This window comes from Bombus vancouverensis, chromosome 6 (assembly GCF_051014615.1).
Source record: "Bombus vancouverensis nearcticus chromosome 6, iyBomVanc1_principal, whole genome shotgun sequence".
NCBI lineage: Eukaryota > Metazoa > Arthropoda > Insecta > Hymenoptera > Apidae > Bombus > Bombus vancouverensis.
In genome coordinates this window covers 18533822-18552420 of record NC_134916.1, presented here as the reverse complement: position 1 = coordinate 18552420, position 18599 = coordinate 18533822, and the positions used below count along the sequence as shown (strand labels likewise).

At 41.3% G+C, this 18599-nt stretch overlaps 1 long non-coding RNA gene across 1 annotated transcript in view; it reads left to right on the top strand.

Annotated features, from left to right (window-relative positions):
* The first annotated feature begins 7820 nt into the window (after nt 1–7820).
* Nucleotides 7821–18599, top strand: part of LOC143302865 (uncharacterized) — a 263160-nt gene continuing 252381 nt past the window's right edge. Inside the window, exon 1 of the long non-coding RNA XR_013058692.1 lies at nt 7821–8278. This is a non-coding gene — a long non-coding RNA (uncharacterized LOC143302865). The remainder of the gene's footprint in view (nt 8279–18599) is intronic.

Here is an 18599-nt window from a genome sequence, read left to right as displayed (position 1 = left end):
CTCTCTTTAATGATTTCTAATTCTTTGAAGAGGTCCTCTCCTAAATTGAAGAAGTCCGCACCAAAATTGATGCGATAGAGGCAAAGATAGAGGAGAATCGATCGTTTGCATGACAATAAGCTCTGTTTCAGACGTCTTGTAATTGTACCTTAATTACGGTTCTCCGAAGGTTCGAGAACCAACGTTTCCATTATTACAGCGGTTGTATGCGAATCAATGGTTAGACGGCAGTAACTGTGCCTTCGGGGCCCAAGAGTTTGTAACGTGCATACTGTGGTAGCTCTTTTTGTTAGAACCCTATTGATTGGTATGTAGGTCGATTCTTATTGTTGGTTGTGAAGTGCGGGGATGAAGTAGAACGAAATTCGAATTCAGAATCCTAGATTTTCAGGACAATCGTTAGAATTTAAGGTTTCCATATATTGAAGTTTCTTTTCGGCATTACCACAATCTTTTTCTGGAATCAAATTTAAAAAACGAAGCTGATCGATTTGATCTCTGAACGAGCATACGAACGTGTAATACGAGATCGAGATATAATTTTTAGTTCGAAGTTGAAAGTAACTTCGTGAAAGCAGAATTAATAGCGTCAGTTTATTCGTACAATATTCTTTTCTTGCCTTAGAAATACAATTCGAAATTATTCTCACACAGTCTAGAAGATTCCCTAGTAAAGTGGATTCTCCTTAATTTCAACCCGAACAATTTAACCCTATCTCCGCGTGCAGCCTGGCTGTCCCACGTGTCGTCCGTTCAAATAGTGCACGTGTCGTTTAACCAGGAAAGAGACGCTCCCATTGGGCGTAATATCCATATTCTTGCCATAAACGTACCCTCTGCAATCCTGAAACTCTATTATACGAACGTTAAGTCCACTTTAACTATCGTGACGATTATTACCGGCCGGTTGTCCGATAACAACGTTTCCTTTCCGTGACAAGACCCGTTACAATGACTATAACGAACGATATAACACCTATGAAGACATTTTGTTAGGGACGATAAGGAAAGAATGGAATCGCGGCGCTGAGCTCAATTATCACGATTACCTCGACAAAAGCGAGTGCCGAGATCGTTTGCTGCGACACCAGCATCCACCGCCACCCTCTTCTGTTTCTTCGTTTTGTTCCGTCGCGTTTCTCTCGTTTGCTGAGCGTTCGCGGGAAGATACGCGGCTTTTCAAAGAAAGAAAATCTCTACAGAGAAAGCAGCTCCACGAGTACTCCAGGCTACGTTCGTACGAGCTGCTCTATCAAGAATAATGGAAATAACGAAAAGCGTGATCATTGCTCTTACATTGTCTCTCGACGAGTTTGTTAATTACGTTTTATTTTTTTTTCTTCGCAGTATAATTGGAATAAACGTGAATATCGATTATACGTGTCTATTTGGTGTTGATAATATATAGGTACGTGTCATTTCGATAGGATATCAATGACACGATTTTTTCTACTACGGTGATCGTGTGATAATCGCACGATCGCTAGCTTTAATGTTTAATCAAAACAAATTAGTTGTTTAGAGCAACGTGCACTGATTTATTGTGCACTTCTGTCGACTGGGAATTCCGTTGGCTATAACCTCGTACGCTTAACAAGGTAGAACTGTCGAGTTAGATGTTAGAGGGAAGGGTGTTCCAGTGGAAACGGGATGTGGCAAGTTGATCTTCTGGCATTTCAAGTATGGGCAGAAACGAGTTTACATACGCGTTTATATCATACGACATTACGAACTCTGTACGATTTCTCGTGAAAGAAAATGGTAGGAAATGTTCGCCTTTTCTTTTAAAATCCAGTGTGATAATTTTTAAATGAAACAATTAATTTTTAAAACATCGAAATATTAAATACAATTCGAATTCAAACATGTATAAGAGTGAGTAAGATAAAAGAGTTACTCTTAATATCATTGAAACTCAGAAAAAAATATCTCCAGAGAAAATACCTTGGACAACAGCCTCGGATGAAAATAACGTTGAATGGATGGTCTATTAAACATCAATCGCTAAAAACCCCATTAATATCATTACGCAAATTCGTGTAAGGTTATTGGATTGACGTGCAGCGCGCAAACTGTTCTCGACTCTTGTAAGCTACGTGGTAACTGTCGCGGTTGATTAGCGGATTAATCAGACCGGCGCGGTGATTTCTTCCGCGTTACGACCGCGAAACACGTCGACTTCGATCCTACCTCCGATTCGTCAGCCGTACGTTTTTCCGTATTTCTTACTCGCAGCCGGTTCGTCTTGTTTTCACCCTCGAATCTGTGGCATCTCGCCTAGAGGCGTCCAAGTTGTTGCCCGCGTCGTAAATTACTCGCGCTAAAAGGCGAGCGCGTTTTTCGATTTAGATATAACCCGCGGAATAATTTATCGACGTTTTAGCGAATTTAATCGGCAGTGAATTAAATCCACGACTCTGTTAATTCGATTATCCCCAGTTTCGTGACGATCATTTTAAACAGTTAATTAGCGCTCCCGCGAGGCCGAGGCTATGTTTTCGAACGATCACGCGACACGGCCCTGTCGAAAATAATTACAATTGTGTTTCTGCAAACAGATACGAGGCTATATCAGTACTTTTCAATTATCGTTTCATTAATTGAGTTATTAACGCTTACTGCAAGAACATTTATTTTTAACCGTCGCGTGTATTTTCTATGGGCCACACACGTTACTCATGGCAGACGTTTGAAATGATGGTACTACTTAAATTATAAATAGAGATGGCTCTTACACTCCTAAGAATATCGGATCTTCTACGTACTGCGATTTATCTTTCGCTTCTTTATTTCTGACCTGAAAGTTTACGCGTACAACACATAATTAAATAGCTTAAAACACATAATTAAGAACGCTTTCTAGCAATATCTAGAGATATCGATGTTCCTTCATCTTTGATAAATTCTGTCGTTAATCCAATACCAAACATATCCAATCACAACAAACAGAATGTCCTGCCTAAATATTTCCATTAGTGCGATGATACGAAAAATACTTTATATGTATACAATTTCAATGGTATTAAAAAACGAATATTTCTCTTTCAAGGTTAGTAATTAAGCTGGACCACTAGTTGGAATATCTTGCGTATCCTTGGAGACCAATAGATTGCTAAAATCGAATTAGAAATACAGACGAAATCACGACACAGAGTATCGTTCTCCAGATAGATCGTCACGATGTGTAATCACGACGAATACCAGGAGAGGAGTTTAAATTACCGATTATCGACAATCGAGACTAATTAAAAATGGCGCCGGCGGGAATCTAACTGGCGAGAAAGATTTCCCACCGATGCGAACAGATCGTTTCTAGGCTAGAGGGACGACGACTTTAAATACCGTATATCTCGAGGAAGGCGTGGCTCGTGCCTCGTTCTTCAGCTTTTTCTTCGAGCTACCTTTCCTTCCTTCTTCCTCTTGCGTTCCATCCTGACCGTTGTACGCGCATAGTAGCGTCGAAACACGCATTCAACGGGCCCGGTTCGACTGGCTCGACTTTCAGGCTTATACATAAAACTCTCATAAATAATCCGACGGATAATCAATGTCTATTATAATTACCTACCACTTGTATCACTAGCCCTCTGATCGAACCACCAGCAACGGAACCTGAGATCGAATCTTTTGTGTACGAATTTTTAAAACGAAACGATGCTAGTTAAACGTGATCATTACCGACCTCTTAATCAAGAGTTTTGATAGTCTGTAATCGTGACTAGAAACCCCGATATATCAGATATTACGCGAAGAAGAAATGCAATTATATCGTTGATCATTCTCTCTTATAGATAGTTCATTATAAATAAAATATATTTGATAATATGACTATACCTTATGTTACTCTCAAGATTCGTATTTAAGCTCTTAATTTAATCTGCCTTGAAAAATAGTTTCTCGATATGATAAAGTACGATGGTTAAATTAAACCATGATACGTATGTCGGAAATTTGAACGGGGAGAATATGCGCGTTATAATTCATCAAGGTCGTTAATGCCGCATTGTATTGTGTCATATCGTGTTCCTGCCTTCACTATGGGGGTGCAGTGGAATGTCTAATCTACCCTCGCGCAATCAACGTTCATGTGCAATCTTCCTACTGGCAATCGGCCACGTACACGTTTATTGCGCCTGTTGACCTATCTATTTGTGGTTTCGAGCTGTGATTAAAAGAAATATTCTCTGCCCATTTATCCGATGATAAATGATGTGTGATAAGTGATGTGATTTATAATTTTTTAGATAGATTACGAGTCTAGATTAGATCTTTAATTTCCTAGCGAGAATCAGATTACGATTCTAAACTTCGTAATCTCCTGTCTACTTGTATCTTGAATTATCGAGCTTGTTGTTTTCTATCGATTTAATAAACCTCGTAGCTACAGGGGAAAAGAAAGTGCAACAGCGAAAAGAAACAACTTTGAACGCAATGCAACTTTAAAGAACGACTGTTTAAGCACGTTTTTCCCCTAAATTAGTTATTAAGCCTGGAAATTTCCGGAGTTTTGTACTATCCGCCGTTTATACTTTTTGTTACATCTCTTTATACATAATGCTGTGCAGTTTCCAAAGGAACTTCCATCACGAGGAAACAAACTTTAAAAAAGTCAAAGTAAAGTTTGTTAACAACGGTCAACAAATCAATGCTCAAACCAGTGTTTCTTACTCAACTTACTATAAAAGATACATCATGTTCTTTCCGAATCTTACGAAAACTTTGTAACATTTCATTTGTTCTACTAAGCTATAATAAACAACAGGTAAAATGCGAAACGTCGAAACCGTAGTACACTGATTTAAATCTTTTTGTAGTACCCAACATTTTTCCATTTACAAGTTGTAAAAACTTTTTAGTATTCCATCTGCTCCACTAGATTCTAATATACCACCAATAAAACACAAACATTTTAATCATATTATATTCACTTAAGCCTTCACATACTACCGAACAATTTCTCAAATACTTATTACGCAAGCTATTCAACATTTCGCCTGCTCTACGAAACTTCAGTAAATGACTGGCAAAATACATACAAACATTCTAACCATATTATACTCGTATAAGCCTTTTCATATTACCCAATTATTTCCTAATATTACAGAAACTTTCGAGCCTTTCAGATTTCACTAAACTCCAATAAATAACTGATAAAATACAAACATTTTAAGCACTTTATTTATACTCGTTTAAGCCATTTCGTAGCACCCGACAATTTTCTCGTTTAAAGCCATCGTTTATGGAAAAATCACGAATAACAACGAAAATACAAAACTTTATCGTGTTCATGTTATAGAATTCTATCCACTTGCGGATTCATTTATATTCCTCCACTTCCCTGATCACAATGGCTGCGTAGGCTTAAGTCTTCTTCTTTCAGCGAGACACACATAAGACGATTTTCATATACGTCGAACGCGAACAAGATCTCGAGCAACTTTGTTTCTCTGATCGAAGTTCTCGCCTTTCTTCCCAACGTTTTTGCGTGTTGACGACGATGTGCGGTGGAAGTAATTCGCGGCAGAGAAACTGTTATCGCTATTAAACGGTTTAGCTACGCATTGTCCGAGACTTATATGTGCACGTAGGCGAGCCGTCTCGCTCTCGCTTTCTTGCCACCACCGACCCCGGTCAATGGAGCTCTAACGATTCTTAAGCACCGTTGATTCATAGGCCTGCTTTTTACGCTTGCCTACTAGCGACTTTGCTGGACCACCTTCGCGAGAAACGGTCACGAAGAGAAGAGGAGCACGCGCTTATTAGTCCAACGGCCTTCGAAAGGGAAAGAGAGAAAGAAATCGAACCAGAGCGTACGCTAATTAAGGTTGCGCCGCGAACCACGAACCCTTATCGGTTGGCTAATCGATCATGATGCTCCTGCTACGTTCGGCTAATCGCGTCTTAATTAGTTTTCCATGCCAATCGCGATTCCGAGAATCGCCAAACGTTACTCGGTACCAAGACTGACGGCTGAAGTATCAGGCAAGGTTCGATTAATCGTTCAATTCAGAGGTCGGTGAACTCCACCTTTTTGCCATTTTTGGTGTAACTGTGGTGGAAAATTGGAGCGTTCGTTGAAACAGATTGGCCGTTCACTTTTTTATAATTATCATTTTGTCGTGATTACTAGGAAGAAATTATAAAAATCGTTAATTCTCCTTATAATATTAAATATTATATTATAATATTAAAATTCTTAAACTCACCTACACCTGCTGCGTTATAAATATTTTCGGTAGAATTTAAACTAGGAATCAGCATTTAATTTTCGTCTAACTACTTTAACGATTTTTATAAATTTTTGTTATTTTATAAATCGTACTTTAGATCGCTATCCTGGTATAAATGTCAAATTCTAATGAAAACGTTTAATCGTTTCCTCGATACCTAATCTGTTTCGCGAAGCAGATGTCTTAATACAGTTAACACTGACGAAGAAGAGTGTACCTTATAACACTAGGTTTAAGCCTATAGGGTATAATTAACGCTTGGATTTTTGCAAGAAAGCATTCCTCGCTGATCTTCTCTGGTACGAGGCCCGATATTTCCTCTAGAAGACGGTCAGCGTTGTACCGCGTAATCGCAGGAGAACCGTTCGAGATCGCAGCCTCGAGGTCGTTCGCGAGACCTCTATTATTCTCGAACTCGAGCGGAATAAGAGCCAGTGAGCTCGAATGTTAAACCACTCCCACGAGAGTGAATGCACCGGAATGCGGAACAATGATTGACGGAAATTCGGTCTGGGAACATCGACACGGAAAGAACGCGTTCTTTCGAATATTCCGTGAGTTTCTTTCTCATAGAAATCGTTTGCTTTCTTTCAACGTTGGATAGTCAGTTACAGTTAATCGCTGTCGACGCGCATCCTCAATGTTCTAAAGGGTCGTCGAGAGAATACGGAGAGAAGTACATAGTCATGAGAGGTGAAATCGTTCGACGATCGACCGATCGATCGTTTGCATTGAGCTTCGACGATATCGCGCTCGATCGTGATCGTAGATCGATCGATCAACCGATCGCTACGATCCCTGACCACGATAGAAGAAACGGATTTTATCAACGAATGGTTCGAAGTCGAACTTGCCGATTGTTCGCGTGATCCTGTGTTTTGCTTTTTCTTTCAGATAAGTGCATTCCCTTGCTCCGGGCGGCGAGAGTTTCTTGCTACGTGAACGCGTCTTGTTAGTCGAACGCGGCTAATTTGCAAGAATCGTCGTGTCGAAGAAATTGACTCGGAAGTTGTTCAGATTTTTTGTCATAAATTTCTGATGAGAGTTGCTCGACTTGTATTTTCTCGGAGGTCTTACTTGCTTTCGTATATTTTTATTCTACGTTCGAATTCTTCGATTTGTATTGAAACTTAAATTGCGACACAAGGATTCTATGTATGTACCAAATATTTTTAGACTTTGTATCTATTTTTGAGATTCTATAGCACAATCGACTAATGTTTACAGTTTTCCTGACTTACAATGTTGGTATCACTGTTACGGATACTAACTACTAATACTAAGTACTAATATTTGTGGAAATTCATATGTATAACACACTAAAGGTAGAAAATAACCACCCTTTTAATATTAATTACTAAAATATATAAATGAACTTCGTTTGATTATTAAAAGTGGCAGTTTAGCCAATAAAGGAAATAACAAACCTGCGAGATGACGTAGAGAACCAGGAAATAACCTCGCGAGAAGCGTTTGGAATTACGTGTAATTGAACTTGTCGATTGGTGCGAGTAACAGCGTTAACGTTTCGCGTTGTTTGGGGGTAAAGAAGCTCGATAGCTAGTACGATTCGTAGTACGAAATGTCGATGATTGCACGTCGGTTTACCGATTTTCGTGTCACGACACTTGTATTTCGACTCGGCTTTCTTCGCGACAGTTTCGGCTCGGCTTTCTTCGCGGCAATTTCGACACGATCCGCCGCGCCCTCTATACGTTCGGATTAATTCGCGCCCGCGATTAATGGAGCACGCTGGAAATGGAAATTGGGACGAAACGAGGGGCGTGTAATTGCGGTGGAACTCGCGCGAACGTGCACCATGAATACGGATAAAATGTCGTTGCCAAGTACTGCTATACAAATTGACGAGTTATTGTGACACGGTATAACCGGGAAAATTGCTAGGTCGACGTGTAAAAAATGTTATTTTTGTACGTTTGTGGCAGCAACGCGTTTTGTGTGTTTGGTGTTCTGACCGATGCAGAGAAGCTGAATGTATGGTCTTTGTGATGGGACATCGTGATTTGGATGCAGCGAGAGTGTTACAGGTATGAGTATTTATTTAATTTGTGACTGTTTAATACGTTCGTTACGTATGATGCAATTAGAGTTATGGATTTGAGTTGACGCGGGTTTTTAGGTTATATGCATGACACATGTCAGACAAATGTAAGACGCACAAGAAATATTTCGTACTAATACGTATTAAACATGTGTATAAAGACAATATCGAGATAGCTATTGTATCGTTGATGTCTGCTAACATACATCATTATAAATTATAACTAATATAAAGCGAACGTGTTAACGTTACGATATTCGCGTATATCTTTTCATCTGTTTACTAGTTGAAAGTATTATTTATATTCAGTAAAAGTTACTGTATATCAAATGAGATATTTTACAATGGACAAAGATTTTGTTTTTCTTAAATGCAACAGGATCTATTTTTTGTGATTAGATTAACTTATTCCGAAATATTTACATTCATTCAGATTCTCTCCAAGAATTTATTGTTCTACGACAATGTATCTATATGACTAAAGAATACAAAATATGACCTCATGATACAGTAATTTTTACTTGAATAACAAATATCTCAAGAAATAATCAGATCGACATACTATAACAATTATAATAGTGACAATGATATAAAAATTATATTGTACGATGCGGACGATAGAAATTTGCAGCTAAAATATTATTCCTTAAAGTTGAAAGTTAAACTACGTAGAAAAAATCAGTCTCGTATCAACGTACATAACACTTCTCAAATCCAGTGTATGTTTACGTTTCTACTCTCCGAACGTTCATATTACGCGTTTTCAATTAAGCACGCGGTGTCGTGTTGTTATTGACGATTATCGATATTATTTATTTACTTATAGCTAATTCTGTTTATATTACGCTGATACGAGGAGGTACGCGACTCAGAAAATTACGTATAAGGAAATTTATTGGGTGGTATCTTGTCGCGTCATCTCGACCGTGCATTATGTTCGACCGACTGCGCGGAAAGATTGTTTATGGGGTAAATTCGAAGCCGCCGATAGACTTGTTTATTATTCGCGGTAACAACTCCCTCGGTTAGTTAGGAATATATGCCGTTGATCGTGCATTGTGCCACGCGTTACGACACGGTGGGCTTATTACATGCAAATTACCAACATATTGCACACTTAAACACTATTACGCAATCGTCGCGTAACGTGTGTTCACTTGCATACGCGTTGGATGATACTTTGTGTTAAGTCGCAGTCATTATGCACGGCTATACAAAGATTACACGAGTCATAATCGTCGAATAATCATTGTTATTAAATACGAGCAAAACTGAGTATGGATAATCGACGAAGCTTGTTAGGAGTTTGATAAAGACCGATTTGTTTTGCTTTATGAAATCAGATATCGATATCATCAAGAGTTTTAAAATCTTTAATTTCTTTTTGGCATATTAAAATCTCCATAAGTACTCCAATTAAATTTGATTCAAGAAATTAAATATTCAGAAACTCTAAAGTTCGCAATTTCTTTTTAACATTCCGCGAGATTTATGTAATAGTATAATGAAGATTTCTTCCTGGTCTAAAATTTTAACACTTTTGATAACAAAAGCTTGTTTCCATATTCTGAAAGTTTGATAAATACTTCATTTATTTTTATTCAACCAATGCTTATAATACCCGAAACTTCAATTCTCTTTCCTATCCTGATACTTTAAACAAACGTTCCACTTCATTTTCATTCAAAAAAAAAAAAAAAAAAAAAAAAAAAAACACCAGATAGGAATACCTTCTATGAAAGAAACTTTAACATTCTCAATTCCGTTCCAACGTTCTTATTTGCCGGTAATAGAGCATTCTTCTTCCCCGCTCAATCAACAGCATCGGCAGGGCTACGGTGAACGTGCAGAGATTGGAATAAATCGAGCAACGTTTCCGTTACAGCTAGTTGTTTGTTGCTGGCGCAACAACAGTACGTCCGAAAAGCGTTCAAGAAATCGCGGCATCATCAAACATCTCACCGCTAGGCAAAGCGATGATGGATAATCCGTGATGAAATCATTCGTACATCAGCGAAATGCTGGGCGCGTTGGAGTGAGAGAAGCAAGAGAATCCCGTTCCGGGTCCGAGCTAGTGGTCAGCGTAGGCTCATTTGCTCCGTACCGTTAGCCTTTAATTACTCATTGATTTATTATTGACCACGGTGCATCGTTGCATCGCCTTTCGCACCTCTATCCTTTCATCGAGCACAGCTGTGGAACGTGGAGATGTTCTCGTTTATCGACGCGACTCCCTCTGCGAGCTCGATTCGAGATGACGGACGCGTTAATGCATAGAAATGTCATAGGTGTATTACGTATTGCCCCTGACGTTATTAACCGAAGTCACTATACACAGAGAACTCTTCCGCACGAACGATCATATGCACATTTGCACAAAGGGGAAATTCCTTTTACTGGCTTTCAAACGAGAGTCTGTGAGATCGCGGATGCGAAGCCGATAGGCTGCGTAACGTTGCAAGAAATATTAGTAACTTGCTGTGAATTCGTAGAAAATGCAATGCTTTCCGTGTCTTCCGGGACTTCGAGCATTTTGTAATATTTTCTTTATGGTATCAGTAGCGCTTAGAATATTGAAAGTATCGCAGAAGAATGTATTGATCGTAGAAATATAACAGTCCATTCTGAAAGATAGCTAGAATGTTATAATAATTACACGTATTATGCGTTCTACATCTATATATAAGAATGTACAATTATCTTCCGATCGTGACCCTTTAAATTCGAGTTATAAAACCACTCTCGTACTAGTCATTAAAATTAGAATAGAAAGCATTCCCATTGAGTTTAATATTCAGCCTAGAAAATTCATTCTCACGCGATAAATAGCTTCGATCAATAGCCTTTCTTCCAATAAATTACTATTCATTGAAAATCCTCAAGCTAACCAACCACTCGTCAACTATGCTCCGCTAGCCAAACTTGGGCCAACTTATTCGATCAGAAAACTAGATCGCGTCAGCAGATAAGCAACTTCTTGTTAAACCGTATATAATTGATGGATAACCAAACAAGACGCAAGGACATCGATCGGCCGTATTGCGAGTCGATCGACCGGTCAGTTTCCCCATTGTCGGATCTAATGAGCGTATGATGTTTAAGGTGCAAACAGGATAACAACGTTTGCGTGGACGAGGCTTTCACCAACACGGCGGAAGCGCGCGTGAGCCAAATCCGCTTCGCAGTGATCGGCGGTGACGCGGTGTCGCGCGGCGTCTCCGATGTTATTAGGAATCGTTATCGAAGACAAGTTTTCAACGGTGCAGCCAGCCGATATCGACTTTTTGCCGGCGCGAAGGCATGCATACAAATTACACCCATTGCCGCTCATAGGAACGTTCACTTTCGAGCAACACGTAATAAATTGTCGCCTCCGAGAGAAAACATGCGACGGAAACGCCGACTAGTTATCGGGCCAGGCCCCGATTTTATACGTTTCCCCGCGCGTCGCTGCTACGAAATCGCTGCTCGAACTACTTATCGGACCGCTGGAGAATGGAAATTACGAATCCAACCGCTGCCAACTATAAATAACGTGGGTGATTCGTTCTTTTGAATATTTCGACCTTCTTTTTCGTGGGAATAACGGAATAAAGAAGAGAAGGTTGATGGTATTGCTAGTAGTCTGTAGCTCGATGTAGTTTTATGGAAAGAGAAGAACACGATGGTGGAATGTATGTATACTGTATACACATATGTACATATGCGAGTACAAAATATTCGTGTTTGATAAAGCAATGAATACGGCGCCCGTATGAGGCGCTCACTCTTGATAAACGGTGAAGCAGCTTGTAATTTGCATTCACTATTATGGCAGAGTCTCATGGCGTGTTGATTATACTACTTTCGTCGAATGAAAAATGATAGGATGAGAGAACGTGTTTGATACGCGTCGCGCTGTCTGATTATAGTAGAGGAAACTGGCTGCGTAATACACGAATAACTCGTGTCGATCGGTATCACTGACCAGCTGTGAAGAATTTCGTGAAAATAATCGTAACCTTATCTGTTTTCATGCTCATATATTAAAAATCGTATTAATATAATTCTATAGTTACTACCAATACGTACAATGAATATACATGTTGCTCGAACTACCACGACATGATTATCATCGACTAAACTCTTACTAACCCAAGGATTACGAAGAATTTCCTAACTGAAATCAAATAACACCCAATGATTTTCACCCACTTAGGAGATAATAGGCAAACACATGTCCTCTCGGCGGCCATTCATGGAATGCCGTGCAAAGACGCAAGAAGAGGCCTTGAAGACCATAGAGGGGCAACGTGGAACTGGTATCGCGTTAAGTGCTCATCCGGGACGTGTCACACATCCATTCGATCTCATCGAGGGAAATAAATCAGGGACCATCGGTGCGCAATCCCGTCATGGGCTCGGGGTACACTCGAAATATCGGGCTGACATTTAAACGGGCGGTGGGCTCGCATTAGCGCCGCCCAGCTAGAATGACACTCTCAATAATAGATTAGATGCCGGCTAAGTGCACCAACGACCGGCCACGCCACGCCTCGTGATTTATCGATCCTGGCACGTGCGTGTATCGAGATTTCCACTTCTCGTCGGTTCACTTAATATCCCGCCCGAGACGAAAACAGACGGAACCTCCCCCTATAACGAACAGGAGACGACGAATTAGCGTCGAACATGGCGAATCGTTTACTCGAAGTTTCCACGTCGCGCGAACCCATTAGAGACTTACCGATCGTTATTAGGTATAATAATAATCGACAGATGAACCGGTTCGGGGTAACTTAGAAAAATGGCTGAACGAGGTTCTAAGGGTAGATTCTCAGGAACTTTGTTATGGTTAAATTTGCTTTTTATGTTTGAGCTACTTAGAAGATAAACAGATCTCTTCTCTAAATACTTTTTAATTTTATTACTTATCCATCGAGGACCCTCGAGAATTGAGTTTTGAATTGGAAAGATAAAAGTTGCGGCGAATAACTAGAATTGGGAAAGAGATAAACGTACAAACTTTATTTTGTCGTGTCTGTAAGAATCACATTTGAAACAAACTGGCTAGTTATATGTAGTTTCTACCTCTATGGATTAGTAGTCGCACGGAATAATAAAATTTCTAACAGATTGTTCCATGTCGCTCGCTTTTAAAGCGTCGAAAACGCCAGCACTTGAGTTCCCTGCGAACGCTCCACGTTCCGCTAAAAATAAGTGAAAAAGCGTCGCGGAAGAGGAAACGTCGTCCAAAAAAGGGGTCAATGCCGAAGGCGTAAGTGAAAAATTACAGGGAGGGCGGCTTTCACCGGCACCAAGGAAAAAACTAAGTGGTTTCTATGTTATTACAAACTGGCGGTCTAGCCACGGCGCGTCTCGTACATTATCTCGATCTTTACCGCGCGTCGTTAATTACGAGTCAGCCAGCGACAGGGACAAAGTCACGTTTTCCGTCGATCGAGGGACCTGTTCCCATCCGGTGGCAGCCGGTTTTTTTATCCGCACGGTTAATTCCGTGCCTGCGATAAATAATAATTCTTAATGGAACGATAACACGGCTGGCAACGAACAAATCAACCTTAACCGTAACCTTTCATCTGCCTAAATGCGACGATCGTGTCTCGAGGAGATCCAAAGAGATCTAAGCGGAACCCTTTCGAGATGTGTTTCCTGACCAACATTTCGGGCTAACACTCGCGATCCTAAGTACCCTCAATTTAGGAAAAAGAAAAAAAGGAAGAAGCTGGGTTTCTTAACCCCTCGAAGCTGATGGACGTGCACAAACCACGGCTTCAACGAGTCTGACGGGATTCATGCGTGTGCGTGTGCTCGATGAAGCCTCCCGTCGAACTTAGTCGACCAGTTTCTCGCGACAAATACGGCACAGAATGGTTTTCAGAGCACGTGCTTGGAGAGACTCGAGAAAACGTGAATCCAGCTACTACACATATGGTCCATGTCGACGCTCGAACTTAGAAAGAGGGTCGATACGTAGTCTCGCGAATCCGTTTTCGGCTGTTCGAAAAAGAGCAAAACTAACCCTGTTGACTGCACGAACGTCGTCAAAGCGAAAGAAGCTGTTTAGTCGAGGGCGTGCGCTTCGAAAGGACACTTAACCTAAAAAACTCGACTCGTCCTTGTCAAAGCAGATCATACGGAGGCGGTCTCGTGAGATCGATTAACTGGTTCGTTTACAGGATAACTTTTTTAGAAGGGAAAAAAAGATACAACATCGTAGTTGGTACATGGTAGTTTGCGACGGAATATAGGTCGTTCGTTTGCTACGAACACACGAGGCGTTTTACGAAGTTTTCGACTCGCGTCGAGGCTTTCCCTCGGGTGAACACACATAGGCGTGTGTTTGAGGTCTTTTATGAAGGGGCCGTGGCGCGAGCGGCTCTTTCATTTTTCGAGTGATTCACTTTTGTAAACCCGACGCTACATTTTTTCGCATTTACTTAGAACGATAACAAAGCGCCGTGCACGCACACCTATCGCGCTCTTTGTGTGCTTGAACGACATAAGTATACCGAAGAACCAGCCGTGTTTTCTAGATTCCCAGAACGGCCGGAGTACCCGACCATTCGTTATGATGTTCTAAACTCGATACAGTCGTCTATGTTCGAGTGGGAACGACGATGTTATCGAGTTGTCACTCCTTAAACGAATTGCTAGAACTGGAGCAATAAACTCGTGTGTCAGGTTTAACGTTGAATAGAGATATTCAAACAATAGCCTTTCGGTATGATATGAGATGCAATAAAGTTCGAAACGTAAAGCCTATGAACTTGTATGAGACTCGACATATCGTAAATTTCTCAATTTTGATTATTGCACGCACGTACATACATACATACGTTCAAGAAGCAATTAACTTGCTTGTGTAAATTTATTTGTTGCAACGCGACAATAATAAATAATAATAAATAAAGTGATAAATTTCAAAGTAAATTTCAATTAGTAATGTCCGTTAATATTATTCTAATTTTTTGCTTCTTCATTTATGGGATTGATAACACGCGAAACTATCTGTCAAAATTAATTTTAAAATTAAATCAGCTAACGAACAACACATGCGATCATCGAGCTAAAAAGAACTTATCGATGCAATATAACAGAAGCGAGAGGCAACAAAAGACCGGAATCGGTTCATAGAACCAGTCCACGCGGTTTCCCTCTTCTTCTCCGCGTGCATTCTCTCGACGGATGGCGATCGTCGAAGTTTCACTTCGCCTTCGCGCGGCATTAATAAATTCCAGATTCCGAGAATCGAAAGGGAGAATTTATAGCGGCGCGAAGGAGGATGGAATCCTCCGACGACGTTCATCCTCGTGCTTTTCCCCTTAGTCAAAACTGTATGTGTATAGTGTGTACGCTTCTTCTTCCCCTTCTTCTTGTTCTTTGTCGTCGTCGTAGTCGTAGTCGTCGTCGTCTTCGAGAATGCAGCGAATTAACACGTGAGCGCAGCGAGCGCGAAGTGGAGGCAATAAATCTCCGGCACGTTTCAGAATTCCGAGCGTGAAACCAGTCTGTCCTTCATCGAGGTTTCGTGTCATTATCATTAATGCGTGAAAGGCACCGGTACGTAGACCGTGTACACGCAGGTGTGTCCGCGTTAGATGCGATTCACATGTAGTCATGGTGTGAACCGCTGCCAGGCGATTTCCACTGTGCTAAACTATTATCCGTGCGTCCGTTTCACAACTATCATCGCGCGTAATATCCAGGGGACGCAGTCCGATCAGTGACGCCATGGGAATCTCATTGTTCCAAGGAGATCATTGATCGTGCGAGATCGCTGAACGACGAATGATGCTTTCGCAACGACCGAACTACTCGATATCTAACGACGGTTTTATGTTCTTATCGTAATTTTAGTCTTTTCATGAATTTTTAATATCCAGCAGCCAGCTCTTACAATTTGCTAGTTCGTTGGATATTTTGAAAGTTTTTAACGAGTAAAATGTCTAATATTTCTGGTTAATAGAGAACAATCCGATAAATCTCTATTTCTGAATCTGATTTTAACGGGACTCGGGTATCGTACGTTGGAAAAATAACTTGGTGTACCTCGATTCATTTCTAGGAGCTAAAGATGGAGTGAGTTTCGATATGCATGATATGAAACTATCAGTTTCTTTCCGAAGCTGGTGTACCTCTGTTTCAGAGTACTCGCAAAATTTCACGGCGAAACCGTTGGCGAATAGTGGACAAAGAAATCGATGCATTTCCTTCGAATCATCGAACGAGCAAAGACACGATGAATTAGCAAGAATCGCTTACAACTTCGATATCTCCGTCGAAGATTACTCTGTTGTTTCGCGAATAGCCAATTTGATCCACCTTTCTTGCGGGTTTCTCGCGCGCGGGAAAAGACTCTGCGAGTGCAGTCCTTGAAGAACGACCTTCAACGATGGATCGTCGTCGCATCGCGATCGGGAGCCGGTGCCCTCTTCCTCTTTTTTTCATTCTGTCCCTTCGCGTTCCTCGTGTCCAGCACCGCTGTTACTTCGGTCGAAACGTCGACACTTAAGGGCCGCTATGGTGGACAGATGCGGAGAGATAAAGGGAAAGGGAGAGTAGAGGATCAGGACGAATCTGTCGGCGATCGAGGAAGGATCGTGCGAATCCTAGAACGACACGGAGATGAACGACGTGAAGACACGTCGTTGGGTTGTCGTGGTACTTCGCGGCCGAACAGAGAAAGAGAGAAAGAGGCAGAAGAGGAAACGAGCGGACTGGCCGTCGAGCGCCGTGAGATCTCCTCTCGATCTCGTTTTCTCGGAACTCGGGGACCGCGCGCACGGCTTCTACAAAGCGTTTTCGCTCGTTCGATATTCCGAATCCGCCTTGGCTCGTGCTCGTTTTGTTCGGCCGGCCAAGGATCGCTTTCGTGGCCGCGTTAAAAAGACGTGTTTTTGCTCTTTCCAGATCGGATGTAGCAAACTAGCCTCCCTCCGGGCCACCTCGAGCCACCGGCGACGACGTGTCGGTGCCTATTGACGGCTTAAGAAGGAAATGTTTCCCCTGCGGTAGTACAAGTCGCGAGATCTAGCAGAAAAATCCCTCCTCCGGTTTACCGGCGAGAAAAACCGATGTGATCGTGTCTTTAACGACGCTTTAAGAGCCGCGCGACGAAGCGTACGCGCGCGTTCTACTACTTGATGGAGTGGCATTATTCGTTCGTGGCTGATATATTCCGATGGCGCGGCGTGATACGCGCGGGCGGCAAACGCGGTGAGGGAATTTCTGATTCCGAGGATAAACCTCTGAAACGCGGATCTTAGTAGGTTCCCTTTGAATCTCCTCCAAATTTTCTGCTCCCTTTTCTTTTATTTTCCCTTTGCTCCGATATCGTGCGTTATACAACAATTTATTTGCACAAATCGATATTTGTTCCTATTTTAGCTAGAAGCAATAGTTACAATTTTTTGGGGGAGAGAGAGGTAGGAATCAACATCGGAGCTACTATGTTCGTTATTTTCGTAACGTGGTGTGATATAACTCTTGCAGCTCGATACAAACTATTTACAATCAAATTTAACGATGTATTTTCAGTTTCTTTTAATCTTTCGAGTAAATCATTTCCCTCTCCCGCTCGCTTAATTAACTCTTACGTCTGTAACGCAATTTTTAATTAAAATACCAATCCCGCGACAATCTATTTCCCGGTAACCACGAAACTTTCGAACATTTTATCGACTTTCACCGGCATCGACAACCAATCAAATAACCCAGGAAATACTATCTCATATTTCGATTACCCCGATTTATTCGTCTTTGTCAACAAATTACCTTGCCTCCGCTGGATCGTCCCCCTATTGTGTACGCACAAACCAATGAAATATTCGATCAAGGAACGCGTTGCTTTGCCGCGTTGTCCCAGATAGTTTTCCGTATTATGGTACGCCGAAAGCAGATGTCGAAGGTTCTGCCCTTTTGTATAGTGGCCACCGAGGATTCCCCTCTGACAAACAGCTAATTGTGTATCGCGATCAAACGTGGATTTTCTTCCTCCGGTGACTTCTCGAGGCGAGCTCCCACGAGGAAAGCGAATGAAGAGGGGAGATTGAAAGTACGAAAAAGATCAATTGCATCCGGTCGGACATTATCCGCGTTCTTATCGAGTCTCGACGCTCGTTCGACTTAATTAGACCGATTTATGGAATTAACTAAAGATAAAATCTTAATTCCTTTACCAACGTCGATATCTGTGTTTCTGTCGTTAACAATTTAGGCAGATTTGCTCGTTTGCCTGGCGCTATCTCTACGATGCTCGCGACCACGCTAACGAATGCTTGCGTGACTGTGCTTGTTCCGAGGAA